This window comes from Carcharodon carcharias, chromosome 5 (assembly GCF_017639515.1).
Source record: "Carcharodon carcharias isolate sCarCar2 chromosome 5, sCarCar2.pri, whole genome shotgun sequence".
Taxonomy (NCBI): Eukaryota; Metazoa; Chordata; class Chondrichthyes; order Lamniformes; family Lamnidae; genus Carcharodon; species Carcharodon carcharias.
Genome location: NC_054471.1, coordinates 82,992,150 through 83,011,184, shown reverse-complemented (window position 1 = coordinate 83,011,184; position 19,035 = coordinate 82,992,150). Strand labels below are relative to the sequence as shown.

The 19,035-nt window shown below is 44.0% G+C and overlaps 1 protein-coding gene across 1 annotated transcript in view; it reads right to left on the bottom strand.

Annotated features, from left to right (window-relative positions):
- The window catches only part of adgrb3 (adhesion G protein-coupled receptor B3), a 1,012,398-nt gene that overhangs the window by 37,941 nt on the left and 955,422 nt on the right, over window positions 1–19,035 (bottom strand). The window lies entirely within an intron of this gene.

The following is a 19,035-nucleotide window of genomic DNA, read 5'->3' as shown; positions in this document are numbered from 1 at the left end:
CTGTCTTCCCAAAAGCCATTAAAATCATGAATATTTTATTTTAATCTTGGAATAAGAAAATAACCATGTCATTTAAATGGGTAGGTTTTGTAGTTAGTAGGTAGGAATGGCTGGATTAGCAAAGGCCAAGATCCACATAGCCAACATTCTACCATCCCTGCAATCACACAATACATCAATAATGAAGATTTAATGATTTAAATATTGGGATGAATTAAGATGAACAGTATTTATTTATAGTAAACCTCCCATTATATAAATAGCTTAATAGAAAGTAGCTACAAAAAACAAATAACAAAGCCTAGACAATGACTAAAGAGATGCTGGCCTGCGTAGCATTAATCAAAAAGGCAAATGAATTTGGTAATCCGTTATCAGCATGCAATATGAACTACTTTGATAAGGGCTGGTTGGCTAAGATGGTTAGCGTGTGGTACTAATGACCTCAAGGTTGTGGGTTCACAGAATCACAGAATTGTTACAGCACAGGAGTCCATTCAGCCCATCGTGTCTGTGCCGGCTCACTGCAGGAGCAATTCACCTAATGCCACTCACCCCCTTCTCCCCATAGTGCTGTACATTCTTCCTTTTCAGATAATAATCCAATTCCCTCTTGAAAGCCTCGATTAAACCTGCATCCACCACACTCTCAATCCCTGTAACTATTCCATTTCTGCCTCATAGTTCCAATTCTGCCTTCGGATATGGAAGCATAGCTAGTCTCAGTAAGGGTGACCATGACGTTGCCGGATTATTGTAAAAACCTATTTCGTTCCTTAATGTCTTTCAGGGAAGGAAATCTGTTGGCCTTACTTAGTCTGGCCTATATGTGAATCCAGAACTATAAAAGGGGCTGAATGTTCCCCACCCATTGGGGGGCTGTGTGGGGGCGTGCGCAAACTCGATCACCATTTTACATGGGCGGGCCACTTATGGCCCACCCAGCGTGATGCTCACTCGGAAGCACTGTGCGCTCCCTGTACAGGTGGGGGGGGATTCCCTGAGTGGTTCACTGTGCGCTCTCGCACATGCGCATGGAAGACCTCAGAGATCTCCGAGGCACGGAGATGCTTCAGGGAGATCGGCTTGACATGTGTAAATTTAAATAAAGGGAAATAAAAACTTTTAAAACATATCCCCTCATGAGCTGGGACATACGAAAGAATTATTTTAAAATTTTTAATTGACTTTTAAAACACTTCCTGCCCGTGGATGAGGTTTCATGAAAAATGCGAAGGCCACCTAAGCTCAGCTAATTGAATTAATTTCTATTTAAATGGCCTTAATAGGCCTTTGACAGTTCGGCAGCTGACTCAGCTGCGTGCCCACCAAACTGAAAATCTAAATGACGCACAATGATGTTGGGACACCCACCTGACATCACTGCGTGTCATTTTATGCTCGGCAAGCTGGCCCCGCCCCCACTCGCTGACCAGAGAATTCTGCCCAAGGTTGAGTCTAAACTCCCATCAGAAATAGTCTGGCAAGCTACTTATAGAATTACAGAATGGTTACAGCAGAGGAGGAGGCCATTTGGCCGCTTTTTGCAAGAGCAACTCACCTAGTCCCATTCTCCTGCCTTTTCTCCCCACAGTCCTGCAAACATTTCCTCTCTAGATAATGATCCAATTCTCTTTTGAAAGCCACAATTGAATCTGCTTCCACTGCACTCTCAGTGCGGTCCAGATCCTAACCACTTGCTGTGTGAAAACGTTTTTCCTCATATCACCTTCGCTCCTTTTGTCAATCGTCTCAAATCGCTGTCCTCTAGTTCCTGATCCTTTCACCAATGGGAACAGTTTCTCCCTGTCTAGTCTGCCCAGGCCTGTCAAGATTTTGAACACTTCTATCAAATCTCCTTTCAACCTTCTCTTCTCCGAGGAGAACAGCCCCAGCTTCTCCAATCTATCGACTTAACAGAACTCCTTAGTTATATTCAAGAAGGTGGCTCACCACTGTCTTCTAAAGGACAATTAGGGATGGACAATAAATGCTGCCCTTGGATGCACTGTTCACATCCTGTGAATGAATTAAGAAAAACAAACAAGGCATTGTTTATATTCAATCTCGGTTGGAATTCGACAGTGCAGGTAGCGTGGATTGGCGCAGGCTTCCTGACTGGAGGTGTGTTCCAACACAGTTTGGAAGTAAGCTTTCCATCTCTCTTCAGGGTTTCCCTGGAACCTCTTGGAATTGTAGACTAATCTCCTGGACACTGGTATGAACAAACCACAAGTAAAAGCATTAAGAGCATTAAAAGAAGTTTTTTGTTTTTATTTTATTGGAATGGTGATTTTGAAATACTGGCGATGGGAAAAAAAGGCTGTCTGACTGGGAAGGGCAAGTAGAGGCAGAAGGGCGTGTGATGAAACCTTTAGGAATACATCATTGTTTTAAAACTTGATTCTTTTGACAGACCCTAACAGAAAAAGGAAATTGACCCTCCCAGTTTCTGAGGAAATGAAAACTGAAACTGTGATTGAAAACCAAAACTTTCAGGGAGACTGAACCTGGCTGATAGATATAAAAGGACACAGATCAATCCAAAATCAGGAGCAGATGAGGATTCCATTGGTGGAGTACAGGCACGCTGAAGAAAACAAAGGCTTGGACCAGAAGCTGGGAATAGACAAACACACAGTTGCCACAGCTGTTTCTGTTACTTGAAGATAGCATTGATAGATCTATAGCATTCAGATTGTAAGCAGAATTGAGGAGGTTCTGCAGATGTATACCATTTTTGGTGAAGATCGTGCCGTGGAACTTGGGTTTGTTTTGCCCTGCTGCCACTAGGGATCAGGCTAAACCTTAGAATAAGAGGAGCTGAAATTCTTTGTGAGGAAGCCAGAGTTTTGAAGGGCTTCATGACTGAGGCTGATGACATAAATGCTGTGCGGACTGATGATTTGTAAGATCAGTCTTAGTTGTATCTGCCATTAAATGTGGAACTTATAGTTTATAAGCAATCGCAATTTGCCTGTTAATTGATGTTTAACTTATGTTGATTCTGGGTTTGAGAGTATAGGCGGTTACTTGAGATAATATTTAGTATTTGCTTTGTTTGACCCTTGTACAATAAAACTCTTCTGTTTTAAACAGTGGAATCTTATGGCTTCATTCTTTTAGCAAATAACTGGATTACAGGTTTCTTCTTTTTAAAAGATGTAATTGTTCTTTGTTGAGATTGTAACAATATCCGATCAGAGTTGACAACCCTAATTGGAAAAGGGAGGTGAAATGAGAAGTATGAATATTTGGGAGATTTCTTTGTTATATTTTTAAATCACCATACAGAACATATATGGCCACCTCTGATTACACAAGATTTAGCAACAGCTGGAGTTGAGACGAAGGCTTCCTATCCTTTTTAAACTTGAAAATTAAGTTACTGTCTGCAAGGCAGGCCTTTTGGTCTTTAGATGAGCAAAGATACAAAGAATTTATTTTGAGTGCTAATTGGTCCTTTGAAAGACCATGGGCAGCTTATTCGTAAACCATCAGGGACCACTCATTTCCGAGGATATGAGTTTACAGGCAAATATATTACAACCTAACTGGCTAAAGCATCAAGGGAAATCTGTTTAAAAATATCAACAGGTATAACAATGACTTTTATTTACATAGAATGTTTAATGTAATAAAATGTTTCAAGTCTCTTCAAATGAGCACTATAAGCAGAATTGGATGCCGAGCCATATAAGGCAATATTAGGTCAGATGACCAAATGCATGGTCAAAGAAGTTGTTTCCAAAGAGTGTCTTAAAAGAGAAAAGCAGAATCTCAGAATTGTTATGGTATAGAGGCCATTCAGCCCATCGTGCCTGCGCCTGCTCTCTGAGCATTTTAACTTAATGCCAATCTCCTGCCTTTTCCCCGTAACCCTGCACGTTGTTTCTATTTAAATAATCAACCAATGCCTCAGTTGAACCTGCCTCCATCACACTTCCTGGCAGTGCATTCCAAACCCTAACTACTAAGAGAGGTGAAGAGATGTAGGTGTTCCAGAGCTTGGGGCCTTGACAACTGAGGGCACAGCCACCAATCGTGTAGCTATTAAAATTGGGGATACAGAAGAGGTCAGAATTAGAGGACTGCAGAGATCTCGGAAGGATGTGGGGCTGGAGGTGGAAAGATTTCAAAACAATGATGAGAATTTAAAAAGTGAGGCATTGCTTAGGTAGAGGGCAGTCTAGGTCAGGGAGGAGTGATGGGTGAATGGGACCTGGTGCAATAAGGACATGGACAGAAGAGTTTTGGATGACCTCAGGTTTATAGAGGGTAGAATGTGGGAGGCTGGCCACGAGTGTATTAGAAAAGTCAAGTCTCAAGGTAACAAAGGAAGAGCTGAGAGAGGGGTGGAGTTGGGTAATGTTTCGGAGGTGGAGACAGGTAGTCTGCATGATGAGGTTATGTGGTTGAAAGCTCATTGAAGGATCAGACATGACACTGAGGTTGTGAACAATCCAGTATCAGATATATAATGCCTGACAGATGTGAGGAGCAAACAGAGAAGCAGTTGATGAGGACTATATTATTTATGCCTTGTCTACTTAAGGGTTAAAAATGGCTAACATCTCAACTGGGAGACCACTGAGAAAATTTGTTTCATAAAGAGAAAGACTTGTATTTATATAGCACTTTTCATGATCACCGGATGTCTCAAAGCACTTTACAGCCAACAAAGCACTTTTTTGAAGTGTAGTCACTGTTGAAATGTAGGAAATGCAGCAGCCAACTTGGGCACAGCAAGATCCCACAATTACCAATGTGATAATCACCAGATAATGGGCCATAACATCCGAGCTCCAGGGCAGTGTAAATGGGGGGGTACCCCAAAGAAGTGCTGGGGAAAGGCTTCCCCACTGGATGTTCCCAGGGAAGGATTGCATGGCAATTGCCCGGGAGGTGCAAACTTTCGATGGACAATTGTCCTGCACTGGGAACCATACAAAAATTGATTTAAATCACAAACATCAAATGGTTCCGACTGCCTTTCATCAATAGTTACCAAGAAAAAGTTAGAAGAATTAAAGCCACTTCTAGCTTCTAAGTTATTGTACAGACACACACTGATCTCCCATAGGACTCTCCCCAACACCCCCAACTACCCCTCCCCTTAATTCCCCAGCCCCCCACAGGGCTCCCCAACCCACCCACGGAAACTCCCTCACCCAAGGTCCAACTGCCGACCACCCCCACCCCTGCAAAGTTGACACATCAAGCCAACACCCCTCCCCCCCACATCAAGGCCTGACCCCCAACTGCTGACCTTCCTCCATCCCCAACTCCACCCAAAGCTAGGCCCGACTCCTCTCCCTACTTACTTTCATGGGCTAGGACCCGACTCTCCTCTATCTCCACACCCCCATCCCAGAATCCGACTCCCCTCTCTCCACCATCCGACCTCGCTGCCAGGCCCGTTTGCTGTCCCCCCGACCAGGCCTGACTGCCCCCACCCTAGTCAGCAAGGCCCGACCAGATTCCCCACCCCCACCAACCACCCTCCCCCTCACTAGGCTCAACTGCTGACCTCCCCAAATCTGCCTCCCACCAAGACCTGATCTGAGCCCTGCCCCTCCCCCAACCAGATCCTATCTTATACACTTACCTTCTCCCTGGTTTGTCAAAGACCTTTAAACCTGGCTGGACCTCTAACCTTACCTGCTTTAGGGCAGCTAGTGCCGTAAAAAAGGGGGAAAGGCTTACTTGCCTGTCAGGAGCGAGCTGCACTGCACAGATCTTACCCAGCCTGAATCGGTAAGTTGAGCAAGATTTCCAGTTAATTACTTTACAGCGGAGTGGCATCTGACTCAATTGCCATTCCATCGGGAGTTAAAGCCCAATGCGGTTTTGCGATGTTGACTGAAGGATAAATATTGGCCAGGACGTCAGGGATAACTCTCCGGATCCTCAAAATGGTGCCATGAGATCTTTTACACCCTCCCAAACTGGCAAATGAAGCCCTGGTTTAATGTCTCATCCAAAAGATGGCAACAGACAGCAGTCCATCAGTGCTGCACCCAATGAGCCTGCTTTAGCTACAAAGGTGTTTAAATGAGGATGACTTTTTTTTTCAATTCCTTTCTCTGCACAGCCTATGACTACCAAAAGGAGCTCTACACACATGACATTCCATCAGATGCTCATTCAACATCTACTGAAAAATATTGATAAAATATCTGGCTCTTCTCATGTTTTTAAAGACCTGTGTAAATCCAGGATTGGATCACAAATTCTTTGCTTTCCTGCTGAAGTGCTTATTTGTAAATAGTAACTTCAGTATTTGTAATAATAGTTTTAGTCTGAACATGATGGTTTGACAGTGTGCTATTTAATACCTTCCGGAGTAAACAAATTACTGTGGCTCATAACCCACACAGTCACTGGGATATAATTGTGTGATTAAGGGGTAATTGTTCGCCTCATAGCCAGCTAACGCACTTAAAAGATGGCTGCAGTTGCAGATTTTACTTCCTGAGATTTGATCTGCTAATTGGGAATTCTTTTTTTTGTTGTTAACATGTGAAAAATGTTGGGGAAGACCAAATCATAACAGAGAGACACCAAGCAATTCTGAGGAACATACTGTTACTGTGGAAATGTGGGGCAAAGTTTTTAGCTCTGTGGGCGTATGCACACCTGACCCGCGCGAGTGTAAAATGACGTGCGTTGACGTTGGGCGAGTGTCCCGACATCAATGCGCAGTCATGCGATATTTCGGTCGGCAGACGCACACGGGAACGGCAGCCGACAATTAATAGGCCTATTAAGGCCATTAAAGAATCAGCTGACTGACATTTTTTGCAGCCGGTCCAAACTTATGGTTGGCGGGCAAGCAAAAAGACCAAGCAGTCTTTGCACATTTTAGGAAACTTCATCCATGGGTGGAATGAGGTTTGCTTAAGCAAATAAAAATAAAATAATTTTAAAATTTAATTAATAAAATATCCCTGTTCATGTAACGGAGTCACATGAGGGTACATGGTTTATAACATTTTTAATTTCTTTACTTTTAAAAAAAAATACTCATCTCCCTGAGGCAGCTCTGTGCCTCGAGATTCTGAAGCATGAAGTTTGCGCTCGCCCTTCTCTCCCCACCTGCACAGGCAGCACTGAGCACTGCTGCGTGCGTTTCATGCTGGGCGAGCCTTACTTGGCCCACCAGCATGAAATCGCCTTCTGGCCTCGATCACGAGTGGCGGTTGGCTTCCCATCTGCCCTTGCCTGACAAGGGCAAGATTCTGTCAAAGAATAAGTGCCTTCTGCACTTCAGCCTTTAATTCATTCCTGGGGTTTGGACGTCACTGGATGTTGCCCATCCCTAATTGCCCTTGAGGCGGTGGTGAGCTGCCTTCTTGAACCGCTGCAGTCCATGTGTTGCAGGTACATCCACTGTTAGGGAGGGAGTTCCAGGATTCTGACCCAGTGACAGTGAAGGAACGGTGATATATTTCCAAATTAGGATGGTGAGTGACTTGGAGGGGATCTTCCAGGTGGTGGTGTTCCCATGCATCTGCTGCCATTGTCCTTCCAGCTGGTAGAGGTCACTGGTTTGGAAGGTGTTGTCAAAGGAGCCTTGGTGAGTTGCTGCAGTGCATCTTGTAGATGGTGCACACTGCTGCCACTGTGGGCTGGTGGTAGAGGGAGTGAATGACTAAGGTGGCAGCTGGGGTTGTTGATCAAACGGGCTGATTAGTCCTGGATGGTGTTGAGCTTCTTAGGTGTTGTTAGCTGCACTCATCTGGGAAAGTCGAGAGTATTCTATCACACTTCTGACTTGTAGATGATGGACAGGCTTTGGGGAGTCAGGAGGTGAGTTACTCTCCACAGAATTCCCAGTCTCTCACCTGCTTTTCTAATTATAGTATTTATATGACTTGTTCAGTTCAACTTTTGGTCAATAGCAACCCCCATGATGTGAATGGTGGGGAATTCAGTGATGGTAATGTCATTGTACATCAAGAAGAGATGGTTAGATTCTCTATTGTTGGAGATAGTCATTGCCTGGCACGAATGTTACTTCCACTTATCAGCCCAAACCTGGATATTGTCCATGCCTTGCTGCATATGATGGAGGGAAGGTGATTGATGAAGGAGATGAAGAGGGTTGGGCCTAGGACACTACCCACCACCCAGTAGTGGTTCATGCTGGTGTGATCAAATATAATTCCAATGGAGAAGTAACTAAAAAAAAAATTAATAAAACTAACTTAAATTCTCCTTGGCGCATGCGTGTATGTGGTGTAAAAGATTAGCATGTTCCATTTGTAGATTGAACAAGTTGATAAAGTCAATAAATACAATTTGTGGTTTGATGGCTTGTGTAATTGAATGCTTTCAAAGAGTAACTGGCTAATTAGTAAATTTTGAGCTAATTATCTTATCATCATTGTGCGTTTACTCTAATTAATGCATAAATTACAAGACCTTGCTAAGCAAATGCTTCCTCCTAAAATAGATGACGGCTCTGATAGATCAGTGATAAATGTTGGCGTACATAGTAGGTATTAATCTTAACACCTTCTGATAAATACCATTTAAGCTAATTTTGTTTCTAACTTAAGAACTTGCAAATAAGCTTAAAATTTTATTCATCTAGGCAATATTTTTCATAGGGTGGCCTGCATTTTTACATTACACCTCATGCTGTGCTGAAATACAGGTTACAGAGGAAAAAGATCAGGAGTGGAGATAAGGAGAAATATTTTTACTCAGTGAATTGTCAGGATCTCAAATGCTCCACCTGAGAAGTTGGTGGAAGCTGAAGCCACAAATAAATTTCAAATGGAGTTGGACAGATACTCGAGAATGAGGAACTTACAGTGTTAGGGGCAAAAAGCGGGAATGTGGACTAAGCACAACTGCTCTTTCAAAAAGCCAGCAAAGGCGTGATGGACTAAATGGCCTCCTTCTGTGCTGTAACTTCTGATGCTTCCACATATGCTGAGCTTGATAATTAATTTGTTAAATATGAGCGCCTCAAGTCTACTGAGAGGTTTCAGGGAACAAACCTCTTGGATGTATGAATCATTTTTATTATGAATTATCCTCGGCTCAACGATCTTCAGCTGCTTTATCAACGACCTTCCTTCCATCATAAAGTCAGAAGTGGGGATGTTCGCTGATGATTGCACAATGTTCAGCACCATTCGTGAATCCTCAGGTCCTGAGGCAGTTCATGTCCAAATGCAGCAAAACCTGGGCAATATCCAGGCTTGGGCTGACAAGTAGCCAGTAACATTCGCTTCAAACAATTGTCCGGCAATAAGAGAGAATCTAATCATTGCCCCTTTATGTTTAATGGCATTACCATTGCTGAATCCCCCACTATCAACATCCTGGGGTTACCATTGGTCAGAAACTGTACTGGACCAGCCATATAAATGCTGTGGCTACAAGAGCAGGTCAGAGGCTATGAATCCGGCAGTGAGTAACTCACCTCCTGACTCCCCAAAGCCTGTCTACCTTCTACAAGGCACAAATCAGGAGTGTGGTGGAAGACTCACCACTTGCCTGGATGACTGCAGCTCCAACAACACTCAGGAAGCTTGATACCATCTAGGACAAAGCAGCCCACTTGATTGGCACCCCTTCCACAAACATTCGTTCCCTCCATCACCGAAACACAGTAGCAGCTGTGTGTACGATCTACAAGATGCACTGCAGGAATTCACCAAGGCTCCTTCAACAGCGCCTTCCAAACCCACAACTGCTACCATCTAGAAGGACAAAGACAGCAGACACATGGGAACACCACCACCTGGAAGTTCCCCTTCAAGCTGCTCGTCATCCTGACTTGGAAATATATCACCGTTCCTTCACTGTCGCTGGATTAAAATGCTGGAACTCCCTCCCGAACAGCACTGTGGGTGTACCTACACCACATGGACTGCAGCGATTCAAGGAGGCAGCTCACCACCACCTTCGCAAGGACATTTCGGGATGGGCAATAAATGCTGGCCCAGCCAGTGAAGCCCACACCCCATGAATGAATAAAAAATAAAAATGCTGCAGCTGGCATCTATCAGCCTCCTTAGCCCGTCTACCTCTCGTATTGGGATCCAATTGCAAAGTGCTATAAGAATGGGGCAAGATGAGGCATGATGATGATTCATGTGTGATCCTCTTGAGGTTCATGTTTGAAAAAACAATTAAGGCTGCATTTCATGAGTTCACTATCTCCGATCAGAATGGAGATGTTTTGTTAATTTCCCTGGCAATCAAGCCTTGAAACCTCACTATTATAAATGACTGGGATTGCCTATTCCTGGGGTGTGACAAACAGATGTATGAGTGGCACTATCCCAAGCAGCTCCAGGATGATAATTCCCTGCCTGATGAGAGTTCCATGTTAATGAACTGGAGGGGTCAATTGTCGTGTGGCCTTGATGTACACAGACTTTAGTTTCAGCTAAAAGTCAAAAATGCTTTTAATGTCAGTGTGTTGTGGTGCAGATTGGTGTCAATGCACTCTTTGCACCAAGGGTTGAAAAGGACCCTCATTGGCATCCGAATCCTCAGGGTTGATTCAAGTTAAGTCCTTAAAGAGGTCTGTTTAACAGTTCTTCCTTGGCAATGATTAGTACTAAAGTGTATTCTGACTGCAGTGATCAACTATGTGGGAACTTATTTCTTGGCGCAGGCCACGTTAAGTGCAAAATTTGAATTGTAACTTAGGCCATTGTTTGTTAATACTCATGTTTAGGTTTTTCCCAGTTCACTTGCTCCCTGTGCAGTTCTCTTGGGAATGCAGAATGAGCTGGTATCTCGCTATACCATCTAAACAGCTCAACATTTTTTTGGTCAACTCCTAGGGCGGAATCATCCGTTGATGGCGGGGCCCATGGCAGGCGGTGGGGGGCAGGGGCGGACAATACAGCAAGGCGGCCACAAATTGGTTTTACGCCAATATGAAACCAGTTTGCGATTGTCCCTCCGCCCGTCACTGGAGGGTTGTGTTTCTGCTGCTGCTCGTCAGGAACCTAATTTCAATACTTTAGCATCTCATTATAAGCCCTGCTTGCCAGAATCATCCCCCCATGCTGGATCATCTAGGCTGATTGCACGCCAACGTGTTTCACAACTGTATATTAGCAATGTGCACCAGGTGAGCTGCAAGTCACTCAGGATTTCGAGGTTTGTTTGCCTACCTTGCTTCGGGCAGCACTTCCCGTTATCAGCGCCAGGCTTCAGAGGCAGCACCACATCACTGATAGAGGGGCACACGGGCAGATCTCTACCTACCAGACCAGCTGTAAGGCGGGCATGGCTTTTCAATGGCTACAGGGCTAGGGCTTCCTTGGGGGAGGAGGAGAAGTGGCCTCAGGCAAGGGAAGAGGGTGCAGTCTGAGGGCTGCACTGGGGAAGGAGGGTATCCCAATATGTGTGTGGAGCACATGTTGATCTGTGCAAGTGGCCCAAAGATGATGAGGGCTGAGGAGGCAGTCTCCAGAGGAGTTGAGGCCAGATGGAGATGTGAGGTGCATGTGAGAGAGTGAGTGGCGATGTCCCTTAAGCTGGCAGTAAATGAGATGCCAGTGAATGTGTGATGGGCTTGTGAGTGTGAGAGTTTAGAGCGATGAGATGGTTACCTTACCCTGGTGGCACTGATAACATCATTTGTCCTCCTTCTGCAATGGATGGCTAATCTCTTGTGTGTAGCATTGACACTGACCACCTCTGCCACCGCCAACCAAGCCGGAGTAGTGAGATTGCTGGACCTCATGCGGCTAGAGCGGGGGTGGGGGACATCACGGCGGGTCACTGAACTCTTCTTGGTTTTCAGGGACCTGTCTTCAATGCAGCAGTCCTGGACTGCAAGCATTGAGAACTGTGTGCACAGCTGCAGTTTAGATATGGCACCCAGAGTAAGGGAAACGGTGAGGTAATGGCATGGCGGGCGATTCAGAGGCCGCCTACCAGCGAGACAGCGTATTTCCTGTGGCTGAATAATTAATGAGGTGGGAAGCAGATGATATGGTGTGAAAACCTGCCATTGCGGCTAGAGGGCATAACATCATTTTTCATGCCTGTTATTGCTGCCTTCTCATGGTGGGTGGTAAGAAAACCAGGGGGTAAGTTGCAATTCTGGGTACAGGTGAGTGAATCACCTGTTGGTGATAATAAATGTAATCCTGGGGAGAAGGGGAAGGGAAAACAAAAAGCGATGAATTCAATAGCCTCTTAATTGAATGAAAAAATCCTTTGTGATTCAACGCGGGTGATAATATGACGCATGTGGTCATCTGACTGTATAAGATAATATCTCATTGTTTATAAACTGCAATAAGCAAAAAGAGTTTGGATTGGAACCTTCAGGAAGAGATTGCTATTGAAAGGTGAAATTGAACTCAGCAAAATAAATGTTTCATAAGTACTTATTAGGGGAAGCTTTTAGGAAATAAAATAGTCTTCAAATGAAATTAGGCTCTGGTATTTGAGAAAAATATAATTTAACAGTTCGGAATGAAAACCTAAGAAATTCCATGCAAACATAATATAAATTCAAAAAGGCAAAAGATAGGACACTTTCAGCAAAATCACTTGAAGCCTCTTGGTATTTACCTGTTTTGTTTTTCTTCAGCTGTGCTGGGTGTAGATTGTGGCAAATTGAATCACAGTCCTTTCAATTCTCTCTCTCAACAAGATCATTCAGTGTTAACTAACCCAAGTTTTATGTCCCTGCTTAGGAATCTGAAGTTTGGTGTTATTGGAAAAACAACTAAACCAATTTGTTTCAATCAGCCTCAATCGCTTTTAAATTGGTATTAAATGCTTCTCGTCTCAACTGTTATGCTATGCTTATTGTACTTTCATAGATACTGTAATCTAATTCTAATGCAGAGAAGAATGATTTTATTTCCACATGTATTGTGCTACTGTGGCCTTTGAAGATGGACAAAGGAGATGTTTACTCTGTGACTCTGTCCACACAGCCACCTGAATAGCCTTGCCTTATCCATGTATCTGACATGTTCACTCATTTTTCAGTTGGACCGATGACTCAGCTTGAAGATCCATGGAACATGTCTGGGTTGTCGGAGCACTAGCTTCGAAAGCTTGGGGTTAGCAGTAATACAACGTCAAGCTGGCTAACTGCAGTGTAACCTTGAAAGTAACTGGGGAGCTCAGTTATTTAACATATTGCAGAATATTATTTTCATAAAAGTTTACCATTAAATTTTTTAAATCAAGTATTTATGATGTTGAAGTTGACTTGAGCCCAAAACATTACAATAGCCTTCCTTTCAGCCTCTATGTACAGATGAAAAGGTCATCAACTGACATGTATATTTCTTGGCCTGCGAGAGACCTCTTGTTCATTTTCCTTTCAATTAGTGGCAACATCAGGCTGAATTGATACATTTTTTCCCCTTTTTTTCCTACTCTGTGAACACTGAGCTCAATTTTGCTGTCAATGACTAACCTATCTGAGGTCAAGTGGGACCTTTCTGTTTTTGTATGACTCACTACACAAAATACATGATAGATTCACAGATGAAATCACCAAGGCAATGTGGAATGTTAATGTGCTCCCATCTGGCTGATAGGCTGTCAACTCTTAATTGAAAGTTGCTCAGTTCAAATCATCTAATAATTCAATTTTTTAGCATCAAATTCCCAGTTTCTCGTGTTATTTGTGTTGCTTAATTTAAAATCTTGGATTATTCAAATTTTTAGCCCAACAAATTATCAGGAGTAGATTGTGTATGTGCTTGTTTGGGCCGGTCGAATTATACAACATGGAGAGATAATGTTTATTAGGCCAATCATTTAGCTAAGAGGAACAGGAGAAGGCTATTGACATTGACATTGTTCTGACATTCAATTAGATCATGTGGATCTGTATGCTAAATCCATTTACTTGCTTTTGATCACACTCCCTTGTTACCCTTACCCATTAAAGGTCTATCAATCTCAGTTTTGAAACATTCAATTAACCCCCAGCATCCACTGACATTTGGGGGAGTGAGTTCCAGAGTCACAATACCATTTCTGCAAAATTAAAATGTGCTTCCTGATTTCACTCTTGAATGATGTAGCACCAATTTTAAGGTTGTATTCTCTTGCTCTGTATTCTCCCATCAGTAGAATTAATTTCTCTGTATCTACCCTATGAAACCCCTTTCTTGTTTTATGCACATCATTTGGCTTGGCCCTCAACCTTCTAACTCAAGGGAATGACAAAGCTTATAACCTCACCTCATAATTTAACCCTTTAAATCCTGATATAATTCGGGGGAGTTTGCCCTCTACATTTCCAAGCCACCTCTGCCCTTCCCAGGATCTAGGACCCTCTTTTGGATGAAACAGTGATTTATTCGTACTTCCTCCATTTAAGTATAGAAACACAGTATAGAATTATATAGAGGTATAGGAATACATTGGTGCACCAATCATAGATTGGGTGATCACTTTGATGAACATTTTTATTCAGTCAGGAAACGTAACCCTGCAATAGCTTCTATTCCCGCACCTATACTGTTACTTCTGGTCCTATAAAGATCTATCTGCGGCCCATCCACATTTTGCCTCTTGGCCTTAAAAATTCAATGTCAGGTTTCACATGGAGACTCACAACACCCAGCTCTACCTCACCACCATCTTTCTCAAACCCTCCATTGGCTCTCATTTATCGCACTGCTCCTTTGCCATCCAATGCCTGCTGAACAGAAATTTCTGCTGAAATGTTGTTTTTGGCTCCCTCCATAAATCCCTTTACCTAGACACACTCCATGGGACATATTTTCAAAAGGGCTGCAGGATTGGGACCTGGTGCGGGCAGGATTAGGAAATAGCTGTCCCCAAGGTCATTTCTGAGCCCCGACATCTCTGGGGCAGTTTTGAATTTTCCAAGGGCCAGTGGTGAGCAGGGAGTGGGGAATCACACGCATTGTCAATTAATGGCCCATAAGTCTCCTTAAGAAGATTGTTAAGGGCTTTGTCCATTTTGGATCATAATTTTCTATGGTTTTTCCAGTGACACTGAACAGTTTTGTGTACGTTTGTGCACAGCTGTTGGATTCGCCACAGGGCCCAAGTAAATCACTGTGCAACTGTTTTAAAATCCAAATTGAGGGGCTAGCTATCCCCGGGGTCAGTGCTAAACTTTAATTTGTTGTCCAAAGCTGCTTTCCGCCATCTTCCATCTCTATTGGCTTCCCAGGAGCTGCCTGCTCCAATCGGCAAGGCAATGGGACTCCCCAGCATGGCTGCCACCGGCCTTTGCCGCTGGTGTCAGGCAGACAGTGCCCACCTCCTGGAGGTGCTCGGTGCCACGAACTGTGACACGAATTGGGCATTAAGCTTGCCTCCCAACCAATTAGGCAATTTGAATTTAAAAATAAAGTGCGAGGGTGTGCTGGTAAGGCGTAGAGTCAGGATCCAGAATTCATCCGAACATCAAATTCTTGACCCTGCTTCAAAAATCTGGCCCCAGCCCTCTCACTGGTGACTGCGTGTGGCTGAATCAGACTGTTCACAGCTGTGGTGTATTACCTGACCGTGAGATGAGCTTCCGGCCACATATCACCTCCATTAGCAAGACCATCTACATTCACCTCTGTAACATTGTCTGTCTCTGGCCCTCTTACTCATCCCCAATTTTCTTCAGTGGCCTAGGCCCTGAGCTTTGGAAAATACCCCTTAAATTCCCGTACACAGGCAATGTTTGCACCTCCCAGCTCCTAAACTCTCATCATTAAGGAAATATTCTGATTCGTCTTATTCCCCAGCATTGAATTCCATTTGCCATCCAATACTCCACTTATTTAGTCTCAGTCCGTTTGTAACTCCTGCTCCCATCTACATAACTTACTTTGCCTCCTAATTTAGTCTCATCTGCAAATTTGAATATACAACTCGCTATTTCTTCATCCATGTGCTTAATAGAAGGCCTCTGAATGGAGACTTGGGGTACACCACTTGTCAATTCCCAGCAATGAACTCTTTCCCTCGATTCTCTGATTCCGATCACCCACATCACAAGTTGATCTCCAAGGCTTTGCACTCTTATTTTTCTTCTGTGGAACCTTATCAAATACCTTCTGGAAGTCCATGTAGACAATACCTATAGACACTCCCCTGCCCAGCAAGTTAGTGCTCTTCTCAGAGCATTCCATTGGGTTAGTCAGACATGATTTACCCTTCACAAATCCGGGCTCACTCACTTTCATCAGCTGCTCAGTAACTCTGAGTAGAATTTTGACATTGAAATCCACTCGGGAGTGGGAGGCCTATTAGTGAAGTGGGCTCTGCGAAGGTTTCTTAGCCCAGCCACTGAATTAACATCCCAGTTTCCTGAGCATAATGGCTGAGCATGTGTAATCATGACCGCCTGTTAAAAGTTCTCTATTTAAAGTGACTCCGGAAGGGGTCAGAATGGGTCCATTATGAGACATAAGACCATAAGAAATAGGAGCACGAATAGGCCATTTGGCCCATTAAGCCTGTGCTGCCATTCCATAAGATCATGGTTGACCTGATTGTGGCCTTAACTCCATTTTCCTGCCTGTCCCCCATAACCCTTGACTCCCTTGTCCAATAAAAATCTGTCTAACAGCACTGAATGTATTCAATGACCCATCCTACACTGCTCTCTGTGGAGGAGAATTTCAAAGGTGAATGACCCTCAGAGAAGAAATTCCATCTCCTCTCAGTCTTAAACAGGAAACCCTTTATTTTTAATCTAGCCCCCTTGTTCTAGATTCCACCACGAGAGAAAACATCACCTCAGCATCTTCACCCTGTCAAGTTCCCTTAGAATCTTATATGTTCTTCTAAACTCCAATGTCCTGCTCAACCTTTCCTCATAAAATAACTCATCCACCCTTCATCCCCGGAATCAGCCTAGTGAACCTTCTCTGAACTTCTTCTAATGCAAGATATTCTTCCTTAAGTAAGGAGACCAAACTGTGCAGGGTACTCCAGGTGCAATAAACTGTCAAGGCAGAGACAGCAAGTGCAATGATAGTTTCAATGTACTCAACCAGCCAACACTTGCAAAACCCAAACCAAAACAACTACTATTAGATGTGATTCTGTGATTGGACAGCACTTGCTAAACAATCCTGAATGTGCTAATAGCTACACTAACAACCAATTTAAGATGAACAGTGGAGCTCTTAACCTGGCTCATTTACACATGCTAGAAGTGACATACATTCGTACACAGGGACCTGTTCACGGCAACAAAACGAATATGTTCAAACTTTGCACCATTTTTTGAGTTACCTGGGAGCTTGGGGAGCTTTTAGTTCTTGTTTGCTTTCTCCATGGCAATTGTCTTGGCCAAACAGAGTCAGCTTGCTAACCAATCAGCACCTTTTTCACCTGTAGTATAAACTGTTGTGCAGGGTAGTGTCCTCGGACCAACCATCTTCAGCTGCTTCATCAATGACCATCTTTCCACCATTGCACAATGTTTAGCACCATTCACATCTCCTCAGATACTGAAGCAGTCCATGTCCAAATTCAGCAAGACCTGGACAATATCTAGACTTGGGCTGACAAGTGGCAAGTAACATTCACACCACACAAGTGCCAGGCAATGACTGTCTCCAACAAGAGAGAATCTAATCATCACCCCTTGACATTCAATAGCTGAATCCCCCCACTATCAACATCCTGGGGGGATACAATTCAACAGAAACTGAATTGGACTGTGGCTACAAGAGCAGGCCAGAGGCTAGGAATCCTGCGATGGGTAACTCACTTCCTGACTCCCCAAAGCCTGTCCACCATCTACAAGGCACAAGTCAGTAGTGTGATGGAATACTCTCCACTTGCCTGGATGAGTGCAGCTCCAACAACACTCAAGAAGATTGACACCATCAAGGACAAAGCAGCCACTTGATTGACACCACATCCACAAACATTTACTCCCTCCACCACCAACGCACAGTGGTAGCAGTGTGTACCATCTACAAGATGCACTGCAGGAACCCATCCAGCCTCCTTAGACAGCACCTTCCAAACCCACGACTGTTACCATCTAAAGAACAAGGGCAGCAGACACATGGGAACCCCATTGCCTGGAAGTTCCCCTCCAAGTCAATCACCATCCTGACTTGGAAATGTATCGCCATTCATTCACTATTGCTGGGTCAAAATCCTGGAACTCCCTTCTTAACAGCACTGTGGATGTACCTACACCACATGGACTGCAGTGGTTCAAGAAGGCAGCTCACCACCATCTTCTCAAGGGCAATCAGGGAAGGGCAATAACTGCTGGTCTAGCCAGGGATGCCCAAATCCCAAGAAAAATGAAAATCACATTTCCAACCCAAAGGCACAATTTTGGAATACACAACACCATGTAAAGATATATGCAAAAAATGACCTTCAGCCAAGGATTCCCCCTCACCCTTGTTGATGGGGCCCTCGACTGTTTCCATTGCAAATCCTGTGCTTTCACTTTCATACCTTCCCCTTCCTCTCAGAGCCATAAGCCCAAGGGTACACCTTGTCCCAACCTTCTACCCCACCAGTTTCTGTATTCAACGGATTACCCTCTGCAATTTCCGCTACCTCTAGCGTGATGCCACCACTAATCACATCTTCCCCTCCCATCGCCTTTCACAATTCCGATGTGACCATTCTGTCCCTGGTCCACTCCTCTATCACCCATTCCCATCCCTACAGCACCTTTCCATCCAATCGCAGGAGGTGCAATTCCCTTTTATCATTGTCCTTCTCACTGCCCAAAGCTCCAAACATTGCTTCTAGGTGAAACGGCTATTTATTGGCACTTTTTTTTCAATCTAGTATACTGTACTCATTGCTAATGATGCAGTCTCCTCCACATTTTGGGAGACCAAATACAAACTGTGTGACTGCTTTGAAAATTCCATTCAGTCCACAAGCATGGCCCTGAGCTTTTGGTGGTCTGCCATTTTCATTCTCTGCTGCACTCCCATTCTGACCTCTCTGTCCTCGACCTCCTGCAGAATTCCAGTGAAGGTCAATGCAAACTCGAGCGACAGCACCTTATTTTTTGATTAGGCATCTTGCGGCCTTCAGGACTAAACACAGAGT